Source organism: Megalopta genalis, chromosome 9 (assembly GCF_051020955.1).
Source record: "Megalopta genalis isolate 19385.01 chromosome 9, iyMegGena1_principal, whole genome shotgun sequence".
NCBI classification, from domain to species: domain Eukaryota; kingdom Metazoa; phylum Arthropoda; class Insecta; order Hymenoptera; family Halictidae; genus Megalopta; species Megalopta genalis.
The window spans coordinates 10,958,036-10,978,811 of NC_135021.1; the positions used below are offsets into that span (position 1 = coordinate 10,958,036).

The following is a 20,776-nucleotide window of genomic DNA, read 5'->3' on the forward strand; positions in this document are numbered from 1 at the left end:
AGTTGTATCAATAATATAAGGCCGTAATAACTTCGGAACCAGGGGCTGCCACACCCTATTAACCGCATCGCTTCCACCGCAATTACAGTACGCCATCGTACACTCGTGGCTTGACGCGATATTACTAGGCACTGATAATAAAGTTACACAGAGATAGTCCGGCGATAGTGTGCGCCACGTCCCCGCGACCGCCGACGACGGCGACGACGGATAAATTGTTTGTTAATTATCGAACCGGAAACGCCTTGTGACGTCGGAGCAGACGCGACGCGACGCGACGCCTAAAAGGCGAACGTTTCTTCGAACATCGCGCGGCCAAATCGAGAAGATAATCAGAGACCGGCTTCTTTTTTCAACGTGTTCCACCTTCGTTCGATTACAGGCATTACAAATTAACACGGTCCATTTTTAATCGGGGACAATTCAAGCAGAATACTTTTTAAATTACGAACAATTAGAAACGTCGACGCGATTCATTTTTCGTTGAGAAAATATTCGAGCGTGATACATTTTTTTCAAATTAAGGAAAATTGAAACTTCCAGGTGATTTCGTATTAATTGAAAGGAATTGAAATGCGACAATTCTTAAATCGAGAAAAATTGAAACTTTGATACAGCTCGTTTTTAATTCAGAAAAATTTAAGCACAACGCTTTCTAAATTGAGAAAAATTGAAACTTTCACACGATTTTGTTTTAATTGAAAGAAATTGAAATGCGACAATTCTTAAATCTGGAAAAATTGAAACTTTGATACGGCTCGTTTTTAATTCAGAAAACTTTAAGCACAACGCTTTCTAAATTGATAAAAATTGAAACTTTCACACGATTTTGTTTTAATTGAAAGAAATTGAAATGCGACAATTCTTAAATCGAGAAAAATTGAAACTTTGATACGGCTCGTTTTTAATTCAGAAAAATTTAAGCACAATGCTTTCTAAATTGAGAAAAATTGGAACTTCCACGCGATTTTGTTTTAATTGAAAGAAATTGAAATGCGACAATTCTTAAATCGAGAAAAATTGGAGCTTTAATACGGCTCGTTTTTAATTCAGAAAACTTTAACACAACGCTTTCTAAATTGAGAAAAATTATAACTTTCACACAATTTTGTTTTAATTGAAAGAAATTGAAATGCGACAATTCTTAAATCGAGAAAAATTGGAACTTTGATACGGCTCGTTTTTAATTCAGAAAACTTTAAGCCCAACGCTTTCTAAATTGAGAAAAATTGGAACTTCCACGCGATTTATTTTTAATTGAGGAAAATCGAAGTACAACACATTAAATGAAGAAGAATTGAAACTTCAACGCGATTGATTTTTAATTCAGTACAATTCGATGAGAAAAGGGCGCGAAACTCGAGCAGACACGTCGGAATATTTTCCTATAGACGGCAGCCTGGGAACTGGGCTTCGAACTTTCCGACCCAATTTTTTCCATCCCTCGAGCAACGACTTCCGAGACAAATTGACACTCGGACGGTCGGACACTGGTCCATTTGAACCCGGAATATAAATATTGTCATTTGAGTATCTAGTTTCTGACAAGTAATTGAAAATTTCACGTGTTTCGTTACGATTTATATAAAAACTGACACGTCTGGTTGAAGTACATCAACTTCTACTAACAAGAAAAAAGGAAGTGACAAAATTTTCAAACAACTGTCACTCAAAATCCAGCAGCGCTATTGACACCTACAAATTTGAGAATACAACTTGAACATTCCAGAAGATTGTTTCCTTTATTAGAACTCGATATCTCACTTGCAAGTCTGTTAAATTAATCGTTAATTTCACGATATCAAATTAATTGTTAATTTTACAATATTAAATTAATTCTTAATTCTCGAAGACTAAAATTTGGGTCATTTTGACCCGGTGAACCAGCGGAGAGTTAAGAAGTAAGTTGATAAAATTAACGAAAAAAAGATGGCTAATTAATTCGATGCTACAAGCATACTCAACTACATTTTGATAAATTAGATTCGCCGTTCGAGTGTTAACTGTCGACCCGTTAGAACGCTGAACGATGATCCTGTCACCTGGACAAACTCCGAAACCGATCTAGACCCTGTTAAACGATCGAAATCAGGAGAACGGAGCGGCAATAGTCGAACAGGGGAGTATGGGTGCAGCTCGAAGGCGAAGATACGGGCGACTCTAAGCGCATCGGGGTAATTTTATTCGGTCTGTCTATCGTTCCTGCGAGATAAGGCTGGATATGGACGAGAAGAGGATCGAGGAGGCCACGGGCGAGCTTCGAGTGCGCGTTCACAAGGGCCAACGTGCACGCAATTCCATATTTAGACTGGATATCGGTTCGGTTACTTTTAGACGAGCGGATAGCAAGCGCTCGACTCGACTCGACTCGGCTCGGCTCGGCGTGGGCGTGGGCGCGCGCTCGCCCATCGAAAATCTCGCGAGCGAGTCGGCGAAATTCGCTCCACCGGTGGCAGGCTGTTCCGATCGTTTCGAATCGATGCTGCGCGTGGATGCACTCGGTGCGGTGTCTTCAGAGAGACGACCTTGGAACGTCTAGATCATGATCCGTGATCCATGACCCAGAACGTGGAAATGCGAATTTCATTTTGATTTAATTTATTTATATTGGGTTGGCAACTAAGTAATTGCCGATTTCAGTTATAGATGTCTCTCACTCCCATTTTTATGATATCCGTAAATGTTATATTATAAAATTATTATTATTATTATTATGTTATTTTTTATTAACGGTGAATGTTAGCAACTGGACAAATTGAATGCAGCGGTCAAGGAATAGCGACCAGAATTGGTCAATCGTAAAGGTGTCATTTTCCAGCAGGACCATGCTAGGCCGCACACGTCTTTGTCCACTCGGTAAAAATTGATGGATATTGGTTGGAAATTGATGTTACACCCACCATATAGCCCTGATCTCGCGCCATCGGATTACCACTTATTTCGATCCCCGGACAACTCCCCTCGTGATAAAACTTTTAATGATGATGACGCTGCAAAATCTCACTTAACTCAGTTTTTGGCCGAAAATGATCAGACTTTCTACGAGCGTGGAATTTTCAAGTTGTCAGAGAGAGTTAAGAAGTAAGTTGATAAAATTAACGAAAAAAAGATGGCTAATTAATTCGATGCTACAAGCATTGACAAATGTCAAGTTGTCAAGTGGTCATCGAACAAAATGGAAAATGCATTACAGATTAAACTTCGTTCCAAGTAAAAAAAAATTTTTTATTTCATTGAACAAATCGGCAATTACTTAGTTGCCAACCCAATATATACGAGTAACACCCACTTTTACAACGAAAAACAAAAACATCCCTTCGTATCGAAATGATTGTCCGACGTATAAATTCGCATCGAATTCAGGAGATAGAAGAATTTACTTTTTATTACATAAAATAAAAATTGGGCAAATAGTTGTTATACTCATGCAGCTGTATCGTACTGAATGAATTATCCTTTACGCGTCGAAATTAATGATAGAGCAGGTAGAAAACATTATTTTTTTAAATGGAACAATCGTTTCGACACAAATAATTTATGGAAACAGGACAATCATTTCGATACGGAGATAGTATGATATGAATAATGACAGAGAATCGGCGAAGCAGCAGTTTAGATAAACAGTTTATGTAAACTCGTTTGGAATTTTCCGATATTGGCTGTAAACGTGTCTATTTTATCGCTGTTGTTATAAACAAATTGAACTATCCTGTGAAATAAAATTGCGACGATTAGACTGCGCATCTTCAGGCAAGATAAAGATGTTCCAAGACGATTGACAAAACCAGAAATTCAATATAAATATATTGTTCCTTTTGATAACCTTGATAAGTTGATTTTATTCATTTTCGCCATGAACGCCTAAAATCCGCGGTCTAGCGATCATCGAATCGGGATGATTATTATTATTGAATAATTTAGACAATGTTAAATTGTTCAAATTCGAAAGGCCTGTTTCTTGTGTTTTATTCGTTATGAATCACTCGCACAGTAAATAAACTACTGAACTTGAAACTAGAAACAAAAATTCAAACAGATAATCACCATCTCGTTTTCCCGTAATCCTTCTTAAAGCGTTTTCATAAACGTTGCAGAAAATTTCGCGAATTCAGTGTCGAAAAGAACTGTCGTCTTTTACCGTGGTTAGTTTCAACAAATAAATAATTAATTGAATGTAAACGCAAAAATTTGATACGACTCGTTCGATAAATATAAAGTTAATTGCGTTTGAAAATGAAGAGAAGTCACAGTAATTGGCTAGCCCACAGTAACCGGCTCCGCTACCCTACGGGACGGCGAGCGCGTTCGCGTTCAGATGATATCGCTTGTCAACTAATACCGCGTGCGGCGCAGCGCGGCGCACGATAGATCCGCGTGTCACCGGGCGAAACGTCGAGCGCGAGAGCTCGGCCTGGCCGTAGACTTTCGTCGCTTGATATGCAGATTCCAGTAATTACAATAACAAATCGCGCTGAGGCAGGCATAATGGGATCACGTGATTGTAACGTGCGTAAACGGCACAACACGTACGCGACACGGGAACTCTACCGATCGACGCGATGCCGCGCCGCGCCGAGCGTCGCGCGTACGTCAGAAATCCTCGTAAATTCGTGACCCACGGAAGCAGACCGGCTGCACTTTGATCGCTCTGCATGCACGCTCGTTACCGTAGTTACGCTATATTATATGCATCGCGGCCCGGTGATCGCATGCGTGCCATCGAAATGCATAGCGAAAAATGATTAACCGTGGCTCGAGGATCTCTCGCGCGTGCTCGCTCTGGCTGCGGGAATCGAATGAATCTGCTGGACATTGTTTACGCTTCTTCGACGCTTTGCAGAAAAGAGATATTTTTTTTGTATTCGTGACAAACGTAAATGATGTGGTCATCGTTTATACAGATATGTATGCACGTATGCATGTATGTATACATATTCATCATTTATATCATCATGTTTACGTATATCATTTTTTTTATGGAGAGAGTAGTTCAGATTGACAAACACTGTTTGTAGAATATTTGGTGTAGTAAAAACTTGATGAAATTTGAAGAAACTTGAAGAAACTCGGGGAACTTGAAGAAACTTGGAACAACTTGAAGAAACTTGGAGGAACTTGAAGAAACTTGGAGGAACTTGAAGAAACTTAGAAACTTGAAGAAATTTGGAGAAACTCAGAGTAACTTGAAGAAACTTGGAGGAACTTAAACGAATTTGGAGGAACGTGGCGAAACTTAGAGAACCTAGAGAACCTTGAAGAAACCTGAAGAAACTTGGAGAAACTTGAAGAAATTGAAAAAGCAACTTAAACAAATTTGGAGGAACGTGGAAAAACGCGGAGAAATTTGAAGATACTTGAAAAAACTTGATGGAAGTTGGAGAACATTGGAGAAACTTGAAGAAACTCGGAGAACCATGACGAAACTTAGAGAAACCTAGAGAACCTTGAAGAAATCTGAAAAAAGTTGGAGAAAGTTGAAGAAACTTGGAAGAACTTGAAGAAACTCGGAGTAACTTGAAGAAACTTGGAGGAACTTGAAGAAATTGAAAAAGCAACTTAAACAAATTTGGAGGAACGTGGAAAAACGTGGAGAAATTTGAAGATACATGAACATTAGAGAAACCTGAAGAAACTTGAAGGAAGTTGAAGATCTTTGGAGAAATTTGAAGAAACTTGAAGAAACTCGGAGAACCATGGCGAAACCATGGAGAAACCTAAAGAACCTTGAAGAATTTTGAAGAAAGTTGGAGAAAGTTGGAGAAAGTTGAAGAAACTTGTAGAAACAAGAAGAATCTTGTAGAAACTTAAAGAAACTTAAAGAAAGTCGAAGAAAGTTGGAGAACATTGGAGAAACTTAAAGAAACTTGGAGGAAGTTGAAGAACATTGGAGAAATTTGAAGAAACTTGAAGAAACACGAAGAACCTTGAATAAATGTATATAACCTTGGAAAAACTTGGAGAACCTTGAAGAAATTTTGAGAAATACGAAGGACCTTGAAGACATTTGGAGAAACTTGAAGAAACACGAAGCGTCTTGGAGAACCTTACAGAAACTTGAAGAAATACGAAGAACCCTGGAGAAACTTGGAGAAACTTTGAGAATCTTGGAGAAACTTGAGGAAACTTGAGGAAACGCGAAGAATCTTGAAAAAACTTGAAGAAACGTTGAGTGTCAACTTTCCCATGGAGCATGGAGCATGTGTAAAAAGTAGCTAGTAGTAGTTTCTTCGGTGTGGACGTGGCATTATCCTCCTATTCATTGTCGATGCGCGCGTGTCGCCATCGTTTAGAGGGAGCAACGGAGAAAGACTAAGCAAGAGAGAGAGAGAGAGAGAGAGAGAGAGAGAGAGAGAGAGAAGTAGAGAGACGGAGAGAGAGGAAGCGAGAGAAATACAAAGAGCAAGGAAAATAAAGAGAGAGAGAGAGAGAGAAATAGAGAGAGAGAGAGAGAGAGAGAGAGAAATAGAGAGCCGGAGAGAGAGAGGAAGCGAGAGAAATACAGAGAGCAAGGAAAATAAAGAGGGAGAGGGAGAGAGAGAGAGAGGGAGAGGGAGAGAGAGAGAGAGAGAGGGAGAGAGAGAGAGTCGCTGGTTAGCGGACAGAGCAGATCGAGGTTGGAGGGGATAGACGAGTTATGCAATCTCGTCGTCACACTTGTCGGTAATTGCTTATTTATTGGCCTATCACGCCGGTGGTCCGACTTTTTCCCCGTTGCCGAGGATGTTATCCTTTCGGCCAGTGTTCCAGTGGCTGGCATTGAATCGATCGGCTTCTGGGCCGCGCGCGAAACGGCGGGGGCTCGAGGCGGTTGATTTATTGACGGGAGTAATCTGTCGCCTGTTTGGAAGACGATGGCTCCGCGCCGATAGGAACGAGCCCCTGCGCCGGAAGCGGGCCGTGAATTTATCGCGAGATTCGCGGGGAATAAATGTTGCCACCGGTGTCGGTAAGCTACCAATTTTCTTGAATCCGGCGCCGCTGCGACAGTCTAATAGCGTTTCTCAGTCGCGACAACGGTTTCTTTCAGCGACACGCACCTATCTACATTCTACGAATTTTACATCGCGTCGAATCTTGCGACTATGGATGACCGAAATCCTTCCAGGTGTACCCGATGGTCACCGAGGTTCTACAAAAATAGTCGAAGAAGTTCTACGCAGCCTAAGAATTCACAATTCTCTTGGGGAAACACCGAACGAAGCTCGAAGGTTCAGAGAGAAACAAAGAAACCCAAGGCGATCGTTCTGAAGTTTCCAAGATCCTAAAGATACTTTCTAGTCTCGTATGTACTTTAACGATGGCGAATGGTGTCGGAACGTCTCCGGAAGTTCGAAGGTTAAAGCCCTGTAGGAAGATCCAAACGAGCGCCAGATAGGCCAAGGTTCTTCAAGGATATTTAAAATGTTCAAGGAGCTTAAGAGTCTCCAAAGCAGTTCGAAGATCCCCAAAGTACTACGTAAATGCCTGTAGCACAGATCAAAAATTCGTGGAATAAATTATGATGATGCAGAGGTGTTCGAAACATGTACTTCGGTGATGATCGACGAAGTTCGCGAAAGTCTACGGAGAGTCACCAAAATCCTCTAATGGCGCCAAAACATGGACTTCGATAGTCCAAGGACAGACTAGGATAGTCTATGATAGTCTTAGATTGACTTGGATAGTCTATGATAGTCTTAGATACACTAGAATAGTCTAAGATAGACTAGACCAGACTATGATAGTTTTAGAAACATTACAATAGTCTTAGATATACTTGGATAGTGTAAGACAAATTTGGGTATTCTATGATAGTCTCAGATACACTAGAAAAGTCTAAGACAGACTAAACTGGTTTATGATAGTCTTAGATACACTAAAATAGTCTTACATAAACTTTGATAGTATAAGACAAACTAGAACATTCTATGATAGTCTTAGATACACTAGAATAGTCTAAGATATATTAGGTTGGTCTATGATAGTCTTAGATACACTAAAATAGTCTTAGATAGACTTTGATAGTACGAGACAAACTTGGATATTGTATGATAATCTTAGATATGCTACAATAGCTTAAGATAAACTGGACTAATCCATCATAGTCTTAAATACACTAGAATAGTCTTAGATACACTTGGATAGTGTAAGACAAATTTGAATATTCTATGATAGTCTCCGATACACTAAAATAGTCTAAGATATATTAGATTGGTCTATGATAGTCTTAAATACACTAGAATAGTCTTGAATACACTTGGATAGTCTTAAATACACTGGAATAGTGTGAGACAAACTTGGATATTCTATGATAGTCTTAGATACACTAGAATAGTTTAAGATATACTAGATTGGACTATGATAGTCTTAAATACACTAGAATAATCTTAAATACACTTGGATGGTGTAAGATAAATTTTAATATTCTATGGTAATCTTAGATACATAAGAATAGTCTAAGATAGACTAGACTAGTCTATGATATTCGTAGACACACTAGTATAATCTATGACAGTCTTAGATACACTAGGTTAGTCGTAGACTATGATAGTATAAGAAAGGCTAGGATAGTCTATGATATTTTTAGACACACTAGGATAGTCTATGACAGTCTTGAATACACTAGGATAGTCTTAGACTATGATAGTATAAGATAGACTAGGATAGCCTATGATAGTCCTAAATATGTTAGAATAGTATAAGATAGACTAGCTTGGTCTACGATAAATTATGATAATAAGGCAGACTAGCTTGGTCTATGATAGCCTTCGATAGACTATGATAGTGTAAGATAGATTAGGATAGTCCATGATAGTTTCAGATACACGTATAATATAAAATAGACTAGTCTGGACTATGATAGTCTTAGATACACTAGAGCAGTCTAAGATAAACTAGTACAGCCTATGATAGTCTTCAGTACACTAGAATAGTGTAAGATAGACTAGATTAATCTACGATAGTCTTCGATAGACAATGATAGTGTAATACAGACTAGAATAGTCCATGATAGCGTTACGAGCCGAGGGCCAGGCAGCTTTGCGTGGCCGGAGGTTTGATGCGATTTTGGAGTTCTGGTAAGGCAATAACATGAACTAGCCGATGTCTCTCTCAACACAGGGTGTTGCTAGGTAGGTGAGGGTGGAGATTTAGAGTTTGGTTGCCTCGTAACTTTCTTTTACAAAAAAAAGGTGCAGATACACCCCGGGCGGTAAACGTATATCTCTGTGAGTTTGTACCAACTACTGCTTCGAATCAGGAAACGCAGTAATTGAATTTAACAACCAAATTGACTGATAAAAGATAGTATATTACAAGCTTTTTGGTCTAATACAATTACATGAGTATGTGCGTATCGCGGATTCTAGATCGCGCTTTCAGTTCGTCGCGCTGGATCTACGGTGGCTTCTAACTTTGCAACGATATACGTACATTGAATTGCTCGAAAGAGAATGAGACTCGATCTTGCTACTGTTTCTTCGTCGGAAACTGACTTGAAAATAGCTGAATTTTAGTCGCGTTTGGGCCGTTCAAATACCCAAATTTTCTTGAAAAAAACGGTAGTGGGGATGTCTATGCGCGCTCTGGTCCCAGAAAATTCATCACTAGGACAATCTGAGATAGACTAGGTTAAGCTACAGTAAACTAGACCAGGCCGACACAGTCTCCAACAGACTGAACATCGCCAAAATCACCCAGCAATCTCGAGAGTTCTCGAACCAGCTCAGAAATCAGCACTTCGCAGACGTCCAGTCCATCTGGAAGGACACGTCCCAAAACTTCTCCAGGCATTAAAAGCAACTAAAAAGTGGCAGGAAGTTCTCAAAACCAGCTTTACAGTCGCTGAACCAAGTCCAAGGCAAATATTGAAGTTCTTAAGACCTACTTCTCAACTGTCGCAGAAGCTGAACAGTCTCCTCGAAGATCCTCAAAGTGTTCTGAAGATGACTAGAGGATCTCAAAGGTTTTCGGGATAGTTCGCGATTATCAAAGGGTTTCCCAGAGCCCCCAGAATCGCCCGGAGGGAGACCGAAGGGAAACCCGAACGGTTTGAGACGGAATCGGAGATCGAGGTTTGCTGCTGCTGGCAGCTTCGTTTAGGCTACGAGGATCCTAAGAATCCTGAAGAACCCGAGGAGTTCTCGCGTGCCCGGGGGCCCGCCGGAAACTGAGAAACCTCTGGTCCGCGACCGTGTACTTCGCCGCGCCGGCGGAGTCTGTGCGCATGATCGTGCTTCGGTTCCAATATTGATCACGGTGTTCCGATCGCTGATACATATTAAAACGATCCGTCCGATAGCGATGACCGCAAAACGCTGCTCGCCGCCGAGAATTTCCTTTTTAGGATAAGATGCGACTGTCGGTACCAATGAATTTATCGATACATGATGATCCTTGCGAAATCCTATTCGCATTGTCTGCGATACTACGAGCGCGTACACTGCCGTTTTTAGTTAACACTAAAAACAAAAACCATCAAGCAGTGGATTTTATAAATAATTTGCTAAAGATGACTATTCTTCGTTTTTTCTGAGTCGGAATAAAATCGAATTCTTCTGTAATCGAAACAAGAATTATTTTTTCTTTTTGATTGATCATTTAATGTCGCGCACCAACCACTTATGGGCTATTAATAGACTGGAATATACAAATTATTTACATCGATTGTATATAAATTGTATATAAGTAACCTAGACATAGGAGCCAAGCACAATATTTTTTCTTCTTTCATAATTTTAATAAATTCAAATTAATACATCAACATTCTTTGGTTTTTTAATCTTTATACTGTTTTAAATTACACCTACTCATTTCTGCCATAAATGGATAAAATCGGCACTCTAGTTATCAGCGACTCGGAGAAGAATAACCTCGTTCTATTATGGAAATCATTAAGAATGAAGAAGAGCTTATCAACGAAGCAGCGAAAGAGATCGCAATGCAAGCGGTTGAATTAAATTCCGAAAAATTGAAGACGAGTGATTTTGGTGTTCCATAGGGTAAGTTTGGGAGAGTTCGGCTAGCGGGAGAGACCGGCCAGTATAAATATTTCGAAACAACGATGCCATATGGAGTTGTGCTAAAAGTCGGAGAAGACTTTAATAAATTGGTTGTTGATCACGTATTGCAATTGTCGCAAAACTGTATTCTGATCTTGCAAATTGCGTTTAAAGCTTTAGGCGGATCCGAAAGTTTTTTCGCTAATACATATTCTTAGCAGTAATCGACAAATAGGTAAGTTTATTTACACTATTTTAATTTTGAGGGATATATTACGCATAAAACTACCGTATAACCTCGATAGTACGCATGTACTCATTTCTACTTTATATTAAAAACGCGATCGATCTCTTCCGTAATTCTGGTATAGACCGATCATACTAATCTGGGAGAGTTCGACCACATTAATTGTGCCGTCCTTCAACGGAATTATTATTCTTTTTCTATCCGGTTTTCCTCAAAGCGAATTTGCGTTTTTTCAAGTTGAAAATAGCTTAATTTCCAAAGAATTCCGTTTAGCTTAGCGAGACAACGCCGGTATTTGTAGAAACAAGTGCAACTGTCATGGTCAGAAAGCGCGGTAGGTAACTTGCAAACATTACAAATAGTTCAGAGAACATTAAGACAAAGAAGAACAAGAGAACTATGAAGAAACACAGGAACGTTTCGATTGAACGGGGAAAGAATGTAAAGAAACGTAGAAAACAATTAAAACAATCATTCGACTCAAGCAGAGATAATCCAGTTTTACAAGAAAGTGAGACGTCGTTAGAAGAATGGAACCAAAATGAATGCGTGAGATGCAGAAAGGACTATGTATTTCGAAACCACAAAAAGTGACGATCGGTTTAAATGTGTGAGATGTAGTCGTTGGTATCACGAGGGATGCTCCAAATGTGAGAATTTTTGTGATTTATGTGAGAAGCTGAAGAAAAAATATCATAAGAATTACTTTCTTTATTTAGAATACTTTTTATAAGCTATAGTCCAGGTTATTTTTCGAGGTCTCTCTCACCTGTGGAAAGTGGACGCTGTAACTCAGTGATGCGGATGAGATCGTTTTCCTTGAAAATGGTAATATATATTTTAATTTGACTCAAAATATTGTTTACATGTACGTTCAATTACTTAGACATTGCTGTAATTTGGTCAATACAATAAAATTCTAAAAAAACCACAGCAATACGATTCTTTTTTCAAAAAGTGGTCGGACTCCCCCCTTCCGATACGGTGTTGAACGACTCGATATCCGAGCGAGTCCGGAAGCGTTAATAATAACGATCGCCGCCCACAGACTACCTAAACAGAATGCTAACAGTGATTGCAATACGATTTGGTTAAGCACCCCAGCCATTTGCTATCTCCATCTACAACTGTCCGGGCTTATCTTTCGTTGGTTCGCGTGTCCGCGAAGATTTATCGGGACTCGCAGCGGACGCATCGTGCAGAGTTGCTTTGATAGAGGAGTAACATGAATAAAAAGGCCGTCATAAAATGATCGAGGAAAGCGAGTGACGGAACACGGGCGCGCCGTCGACAGCCGACGGCTATCAGCATTCGTGGACGACGTCGTTGACGATCGGACATCGTTCACCGGACACCCGTGAAATCGTTCGCTGAAGGCTCGCGCGATTCCGTTTCGCGAAACGAAACGAAACGAAACGAAAACTGCACGCACGCGACTATGCACACGCTGCTGCACCCCGTAGATCGCGTGCACGCATCCCGAAGGGAGCCCTGTCTGAAGGGATTACCCCCGCGCCCCGTTACCACCGCAACATTGTAACCGATATGCCAACGACATATGCGAACATAATCGTGCGCACCTTCGCGGCTCTTTTTTTTCTTACGTGATTAATTAACGGCCTATGCAAAACACCTGTTTATTACGCCCGGTTTTATGACGCGTTCTGCGTACACGCGGATTCGCGTCGAGCTTGCACGGCCTTTCTCGGAAAATTAACTCGACTACTTAGTTGCGGACGCAAAGGCTACTTCGGATCGTTAATATTCCGTTTGTTTATACAGGGTGTTCCACGAACCCCGGTTATTTCTGATACAACCTCGCGGTTTTTAGTTGTACGCGGAAATGTTACGAACGAGAACTGTTCGTGCTACATATTTCTCGTTGGGATGCGAAGACTTTTAACGCTAACGGCAGCTTTTTTATATTGTAAAGGTAACGATAAGGTATATGTTCTGATTTTGAACCGGTGTTATTGCAATATTTGCCGTAAGTAACACATGTGTTGAATGAGTAAATCATAGATGTAGGTCGTATGAAGTATTGTATTTTGTTTGAGTTGAATTTATTGTATTTTACCTATTCTATTTCATCTTAGTTTATTTTATATTATTTTCTTCTTTTATTTTAACCATTTTACCTATTTTGTTTCATCTTATTTTCTTCTTTTATTTGATCTATTTTACCTACTTTGTTTCATCTTATTTTCTTCTTTTATTTGATCTATTTTACCTATTTTGTTTCATCTTATTTTCTTCTTTTATTTTATCTATTTTACCTATTTTGTTTCATCTTATTTTCTTCTTTTATTTGATCTATTTTACCTATTTTGTTTCATCTTATTTTCTTCTTTTATTTTATCTATTTTACCTATTTTGTTTCATCTTATTTTCTTCTTTTATTTGATCTATTTTACCTATTTTGTTTCATCTTATTTTCTTCTTTTATTTTATCTATTTTACCTATTTTGTTTCATCTTATTTTCTTCTTTTATTTGATCTATTTTACCTATTTTGTTTCATCTTATTTTCTTCTTTTATTTTATCTATTTTACCTATTTTGTTTCATCTTATTTTCTTCTTTTATTTTATCTATTTTACCTATTTTGTTTCATCTTATTTTCTTCTTTTATTTTATCTATTTTACCTATTTTGTTTTATTTCATCTTCTTTTATTTGATCTATTTTAACTATTTTGTTTCATCTTATTTTCTTGTTTTATTGTATCTATTTTACTGTATCTTATTTCATTCTAATTTATTTTATTTCATTTTAATTTATTCTTTTCTCGTTTTATTTTATCTGCTTTGTTTCATTTTATTTAAAATAAAATAAAACAGATAAATCTAGAAAACGTGAACCATAAAAAATGAACGAATTTTGGTGAACGTAAACCGTAGAAAAATGACCAGCTTTGAGAATTTGTACTAAACAATAGGTCCGACCGATCTCTTTCAAATTTTAGGACAATATTACCACACTATTGAAGCAACTAATAATATTTTTTTCGATCCAAAAGAGTCACGCATAAAGGAGTTGCAACAACTTCTGTGCAAGTTCTCATAGAGAAAAGATGTTTCTCTTCGCGCAACGCGTCGCGTCAGCCGATCGCAAAAGTAACCAAACGAGACCTAATTTTCAGAACTTCGTTAAACACTTTCGAGAGGCTATTTTCACATGGTTGTGCCATAAATTTTCGCAAGATCGTGCTATGGATTTTCGCAAGGAACCGCGCAGAATATCGCTGAACCCGGTTCTCGTACGAAACCGTTCGAACTGGATCCGAAGTAATGGCCTATTATCGGCGACTGCCTTGACCCCGACCACGCGGAACGAGGAAGGAAAAGGAAAAGCGTGGAGCGCAATGCGTTCCTATTACAATAGGCGCGCAAATTTTTCGCTTTAGTCCCCGTTTCGAGCGTTCCGTGTGCGGCAAGTCGCGCGAACAGGAAGACGAACGGCGCCGCGTCATCGCTGGCTTTACGATTTGCAGGTGAAAAAGCTGTTGACTCGGCGGGACGAGTTAATTCGTCACCAGGTACCGGCAATGCGCGACCGGCCACTAAATAGTAAGCAAACCGTGCGCTTTGTAACGTGTACGGAACTTTGTCAAATTAACGATACATTATTTTGCGAATGAAAATAATAATGCGAGTGGAAATGATGTCCGTCCGAGTGAAAATATTAGGTCTACCGGAAAGTTCTGTCTGATAATGTCATTGCAAATTTCAATAGATATGCACACATTCATTTGAGACATATATTTTTGAAAAATGTTGCTCACAAATTGCCATCACGCTGGCAAGAGAGGTCACAAGTATAACGACGGAAATTATATTGTACAATATAAATATTACTAAATTTATGAAAAATCTATTATTTCCTTTCATTTCTCAAACGGACAGAACTTTCCGGTAGACCTAATAGCTTTTTTGCTAAAATCGTGCTTCAATTTGAGCAACTGTGCTTTCTGAATCGAACCGTGTCGATAGAAAAGTCAAGTCGAAAATTCTTGGTGCATGGTTTCAAATTTTTTAATCCTTTGCACTCAAAGCCATTTTAACTCGAAATTAAAAATAGTTCTTCTCTGACCTATAATATTTTAATTTCATATAACTTCCTGCATTTTATACATATGTACGACGTTGAGTTTTGTAACTGTGCTTCGCACAATTGTTTAAGTATAAACAAATTCGATGATGTTAAAGTTATTTTGTAACGTGATGCAGCAATTTTTTACGGCGCCTCAGAGTCGGCACTCGAGTGCAAAGGGTTAAATATCTAAAATTCTAATAATTAGAAATACAGTAAGCACAGTCTAGTTAGAAATACAGTAAATTTTCTGCCTAATTTTCCTTCAGCTTGTAAACAAAAACAAACAATTTGGGAAGAGGAGATACGATTATTCGAGCCGTGCAGATTGTTTTTATAAGTGTTGACAATCGGCAACTATAAAAATGAGCCGCGAGGCTCGAATAATCGTATCTGCACATCCAAACTTGTCCATTTTTGTTTAGAAGCTGATGGAAATTTGGGGAGAATTTACTGTAATTGATAAATGTCCTGCAGTGCTGCACTGCATTGCACCGCACTGCAATGCACTATAAAGTACACTAAATTTGTGAATACAGTAGAGGCTGAACATTTATTTTTGAAGTATTCTGGTATCCATACGGTATCCATTATCTAATCACTGTATTATTTAGATACGTTATCACTGGACTGCGGATTTTTATGAAAAATAAAGATTGTCCGCAACAATTGGAAGAAATAGAAACTAACTAGCGAGTTCATTCTTTATTTAAATGTTTCCATAAATTATGTGGTAACTCGGTACAGTTCCTTCAGGGAGCTAGATTGTATATCTAAGCCTTAAATAATAGCAAAAACGGGCAATTTATCTCGAATCTCTGTTATGTACACAAGCAAACCACATTGTTGCGACTACTCGAGTAAGATAGACAGTCCTGATAACATCAATATGTCGACATTCAACCTCAAGGGATTGAAAATAATACCATGTGACATTTGCAAATTCTTTCCATTCTTTTGCTGTCTTAATCCATATATTATCCGCCAATTTCCCATTTTTTGGGGTACTTTCTCAAATATCTTTCTTTTAAAAACTGCAACTTTTAAATAAAATACAGGCATTGAAATAGTGAGAACATATCACGTGCTCTATGAAAGTATTAAGAATTTCCGCTATTTTGTTTTAAAAATCATTGTAAAAATTTCAGGTTGAAACTAATAACCTTAATTTAATTTTCTTTTTTGTATTTTTGAATTGCGGCGGGTAATGGTTTAAATTGCATTTACCAAATTTCGCCGTAATTGCATAAAATTCGCGGTCTAGTTATCATCTAGTAAAGAATCTGAATGACATTTTTGGACAATAAATCGTTTTGGTAATAGGATATTACAAAAATAAACGTTCGGTTAAGAGAGCCTCTACTATATCCGTATAATAATTTTTAAATACAATAAATGTATGATTCTGCTAATTCGTTTAACTCGTTCACCTTAATTTTCTCTCTGTAAACTCGCATAAAACAAACGTTTCGAACAAAAGATGTTTTGCATAACGAGAAACTATACACAGCGGCAATGAATTTTTCGCTGTTTCCTCTACGCGGTTTGCAAGAGAAATTAAGGCGAAAGAATTAAATAACTCACCCGGTATTATATGTATATATTGTTACGGCGACTTGTCCAAATCAAGTCGCTGTAATGTGAAACTGCCCTGTTGTGAGCAACTCCTTAAAGAAAAATAGAAGAGAGGGGTTGCCACGGAGGTGTTTATCAACGGACAATCGAAGAGTCGGGATCGGACCGTCGAGCGATCAACACCATCTAATTCAAAGATCTCTAACATAATTTAATTTAGTTGTATTATAGTTCGTGTTCTCTATTGTAAATAAAATGCCGCGACGCGGGAGAAGTGTAGTAATTCGTAACAATATAATATATTTAATATATAATATTTTATTATATATTTTATTATATATATATATTTTATTATATAATATTTTTTAATAATATTTTATAATATAGTTAAATTATACGGTTATATGTATACAAGTCGAAAGGATTTTAAAAAAATGCCAGTGAATTAAAAACGAATGTTTCTTGTACGAATAGAAAGGGGTAAAGAACGGTTCGATTGGAAATCATATTTTCCCGAGGGTTAAAATAAAGCTGTCGATTAGCGCGAGGGATTTAAGCCTTTTCCGATAAATCGTAATTATTCAGTTACTACAGCGGCGACCATAAAAATGTTCGGGATCGAGAGATTAGCCGGTTAATTGATTAAACACTGAACTGCTTGTTAATATCGAGCTATTCGATTTCAGACAATACGCCGGCGGCACGGCCGTCGACGTTGTGTAACACGCTCGGATATTCGAGAGACTTTGATTCTCGAGTTACCCGCGACGGAGGCGGCCGGTGCACCCCCGCCGTGGAAATTCTACGATCTAACGCGGATATTTTATTTTTCATCGATTCGACGACTGGTTTTCGTGACCGTCCGGATACCTCGGTCGATATAGATTTGTTTAATAATAAATCGACGAGATCCCTTTATAGGGTCGCGATATGCTCTTTTATTCATGCAAATGCCATGGCGGCGGACGCCGCCGGAAAACTTTACTCTGTTTTTATCGTTTCCTGTAATCGAGCCGGCTACAATGTAAACTGTTCGGGGAAGGGTGAAAGCCGCGTTTTGTTTCACTTTCGACGAAAGTTTGAATATCGAGACGAGACAACGGGAATTAATAAACAATGACTTTGATAATTCATGTTCGAACGGTAGGCTTGAGCATAATCTGTACGCCGGATGTAACTTTGAAATCTAACTGAATGTAACTTTGAAGAAGTATTGTTTGCTGACAAAACTTGTGGTTAAGATAATTTCGAATAAATTTACTTAAAGTCAATTTAATTTAGAGTTAGTTAAATTATAATTTACGGTTAAGTTGATTTGGAATGAATTTAATTTGGAGTTAATTTAATTTACGATTAAATTAGTTTTGCAATCATTAACACGTTCCGTGCCACGTGTACCATCGATGGTACACGCTTGCATGTTTACTTAGTGAACTGAACAAATTGTTTACAAGAAATTTAGAACCGAAGAATCAATTTCCACCGCAAGAATGGGCGTTGATAAGTTTTTGTTACGTTGTTATGTGTACGAGAATTAATAATTGCACGTAATACATCAAGTTTTAGTCAAATATCAAAGTGTGAAGATTCGAGTAAAAAAAGCTCGGCACGGAACGTGTTAAATGTACGGTAACTTCATATTTATCCCACTCGTTTTATTCACCTTTCATCGATCAAATTTTTAAGAGCGACTTCAAGATTTTCGGAAATCTCACTCGCACCACTACGATTCTAATGACTCTAAAAACAAAACGCTTTTTGCTGTCAAACACAGTCTACCATTCAGAAGCACCGTATTCCTTGTTAATTGGGAAACAGAACGAAAAAAGGCGTGGAAACTCTCCGTCGACAATCAGCTGCTCAATAAGAAGATTATGCTGAAAGATTCGCCTGTGCCGGGGCTGTCACCCCTTCTATTCGCCACACACTTATCGTTCCATCACCGATCGATCGAATCTCTCCCCTTTCTTCTCTCTCTCTCTCTCTCTCTCTCTCTCTCTTTCTGCTTTGCTCTCTTCCACGTTGCCTCGAATCGAGCAGAGCGGAGGAAAGTAATTTTTGGAGACGGCCAGACGAGAGAGACAGAGACTGAAAGAGAGAGACCGAGAGAGAGGGGGAGAGAGAGAGAGAGAAGAAGAATGCAGGGTAGAAAACGCAGATCGATCGGGCCGGGCCGGGCCGGTGCAACGCCGCGGCGCTACGGCTGCAGGCTGGGCCGCATTTTCGACGCGACGATAAATTCCGAAGCTTGTGCGAAGCGGGAGCAAAAGCGTGTACCCTACGCGCGGCCGTTTCCCTGCAAAATATTTCAGCGCCTTGGCACCGCTCCCATCGGGGCGTCGAATTGATTATTGAACAAACACCGAGATACCTGACGACTTACCAGAAACTTCCCAATATGCCGCGCCGCGCAGCGCCGCGCCGCACACAATGTTCGAAAACGGCGATCCAGACGCGAAAAACTACGTTTCACCAGAAATATCGATCAATCCTGGCAGACAAATATTTCAACGAAGTTGAAATCAATTGGACGTAATGGTTTTCGTATTATTTTCCGTGAAACGAGGATACAATTATTTAACGAATGAAAACAACGCAGACATATTTGAGATAATGTAATATAACATTTTTATGTAATTACGTAATGTGTACGAATGCCGAGAAAACGGTAGAACTTCGTGAGAACGATAAAAAGGAAAACGAATAATAATAATAGTAGAGAAAAACAATGCATGTTTTTAGAATAAATTAATCAACGTTACTAGCGCTAATAAATGTATCCGAGGCTTTCAGCAACCGCGTTACTTCTGACGGAAATCAGTCGGACTTTTTATATTTCTTTGTTCAATCTTAATGAGCTTATTAGTGGAACCGAAGATATTAAAAGAATGTGCAAGAGCTTTTCCGTGTATTCTTTTTTGGGACATTTTCTAGTGTTAACCCTTTGCAGTCGGAGCCATTTGAACTCGAAATGTAATCCTTTGCATTCGGAGCCATTTGAACTCGAAATGTAGCCCTTTGCAGTCGGAGCCATTTGAACTCGAAATGCAACCCTTTGCAGTCGGAGTCATTTGAACTCGAAATGTAATCCTTTGCAGTCGGATCCATTTGATCCCGAAATCCAAAATAGTTCTTCTAATTCACAGGATTTTCATTTTATATAACCCGGTGCATTTTATACATACGAAATTGAGTTTCGTGACTCATGCAGAAGTTACACTTTGAACAATTTCTTAACTGTAAACAAATTTGATAATGATAAAATTGTTCTGAATCGCGACGTAACAATTTTTAATGGTGGCTTAGAATCGCCACTCGACTGCAAAGTGTTACATTTCGAATGTTAGTCGAATGTTTCCTTATTCGAATAATTCGAAAAAGTAATGTGGAAGAAAGAAGTCGATGAACTACGACAGTACACTTTTATGTTCAATCATTGTTATTCAAATTATTCGAATCAATTATTTTTCGTATGATTTGCTATACCTACGAATAAATTCTTATGTTATTAAAATCTTATTCGTCTGAATTCTTATTCCAATCAAATTTTATTCGTGATAAATTTGTATCCAATGTAAATTTTTGTTTAGGTAAATTTTTGTTCGATCGAATATTTATCGCATAGCGTCGAATAAAATTGTATTCGTTAATTTTTTAATCTTTTATCCGTCATTCAAATAAAATTTTGCCCATCTCTGCGTAAAAGTAATTTATACAAACCGAAATATGTCTCGGGCAAAAGAAAGACGAGAAAATCACGAAAATGTGTCTAGATTACGCAGAGAGAAGTCACTATGTAGAATCTTAGCACTATGCCGTCCGGTGGCACCACGCTGGTGCCATGCAAAAACTATCTGTTGTATGGTACCACTTTGGTGCCATTTTA

General features: G+C 38.5%; 1 protein-coding gene and 1 long non-coding RNA gene across 10 annotated transcripts in view; one reads left to right on the forward strand and one right to left on the reverse strand.

The window, feature by feature from the left end:
• mam (neurogenic protein mastermind) overlaps positions 1–20,776 on the reverse strand; it is a 522,803-nt gene that overhangs the window by 184,885 nt on the left and 317,142 nt on the right. The window lies entirely within an intron of this gene.
• Positions 6,757–7,511, forward strand: LOC143260003 (uncharacterized). The gene is made up of 2 exons (XR_013034073.1): positions 6,757–6,946; positions 7,028–7,511. It is a non-coding gene; the product is annotated as an uncharacterized LOC143260003 (long non-coding RNA).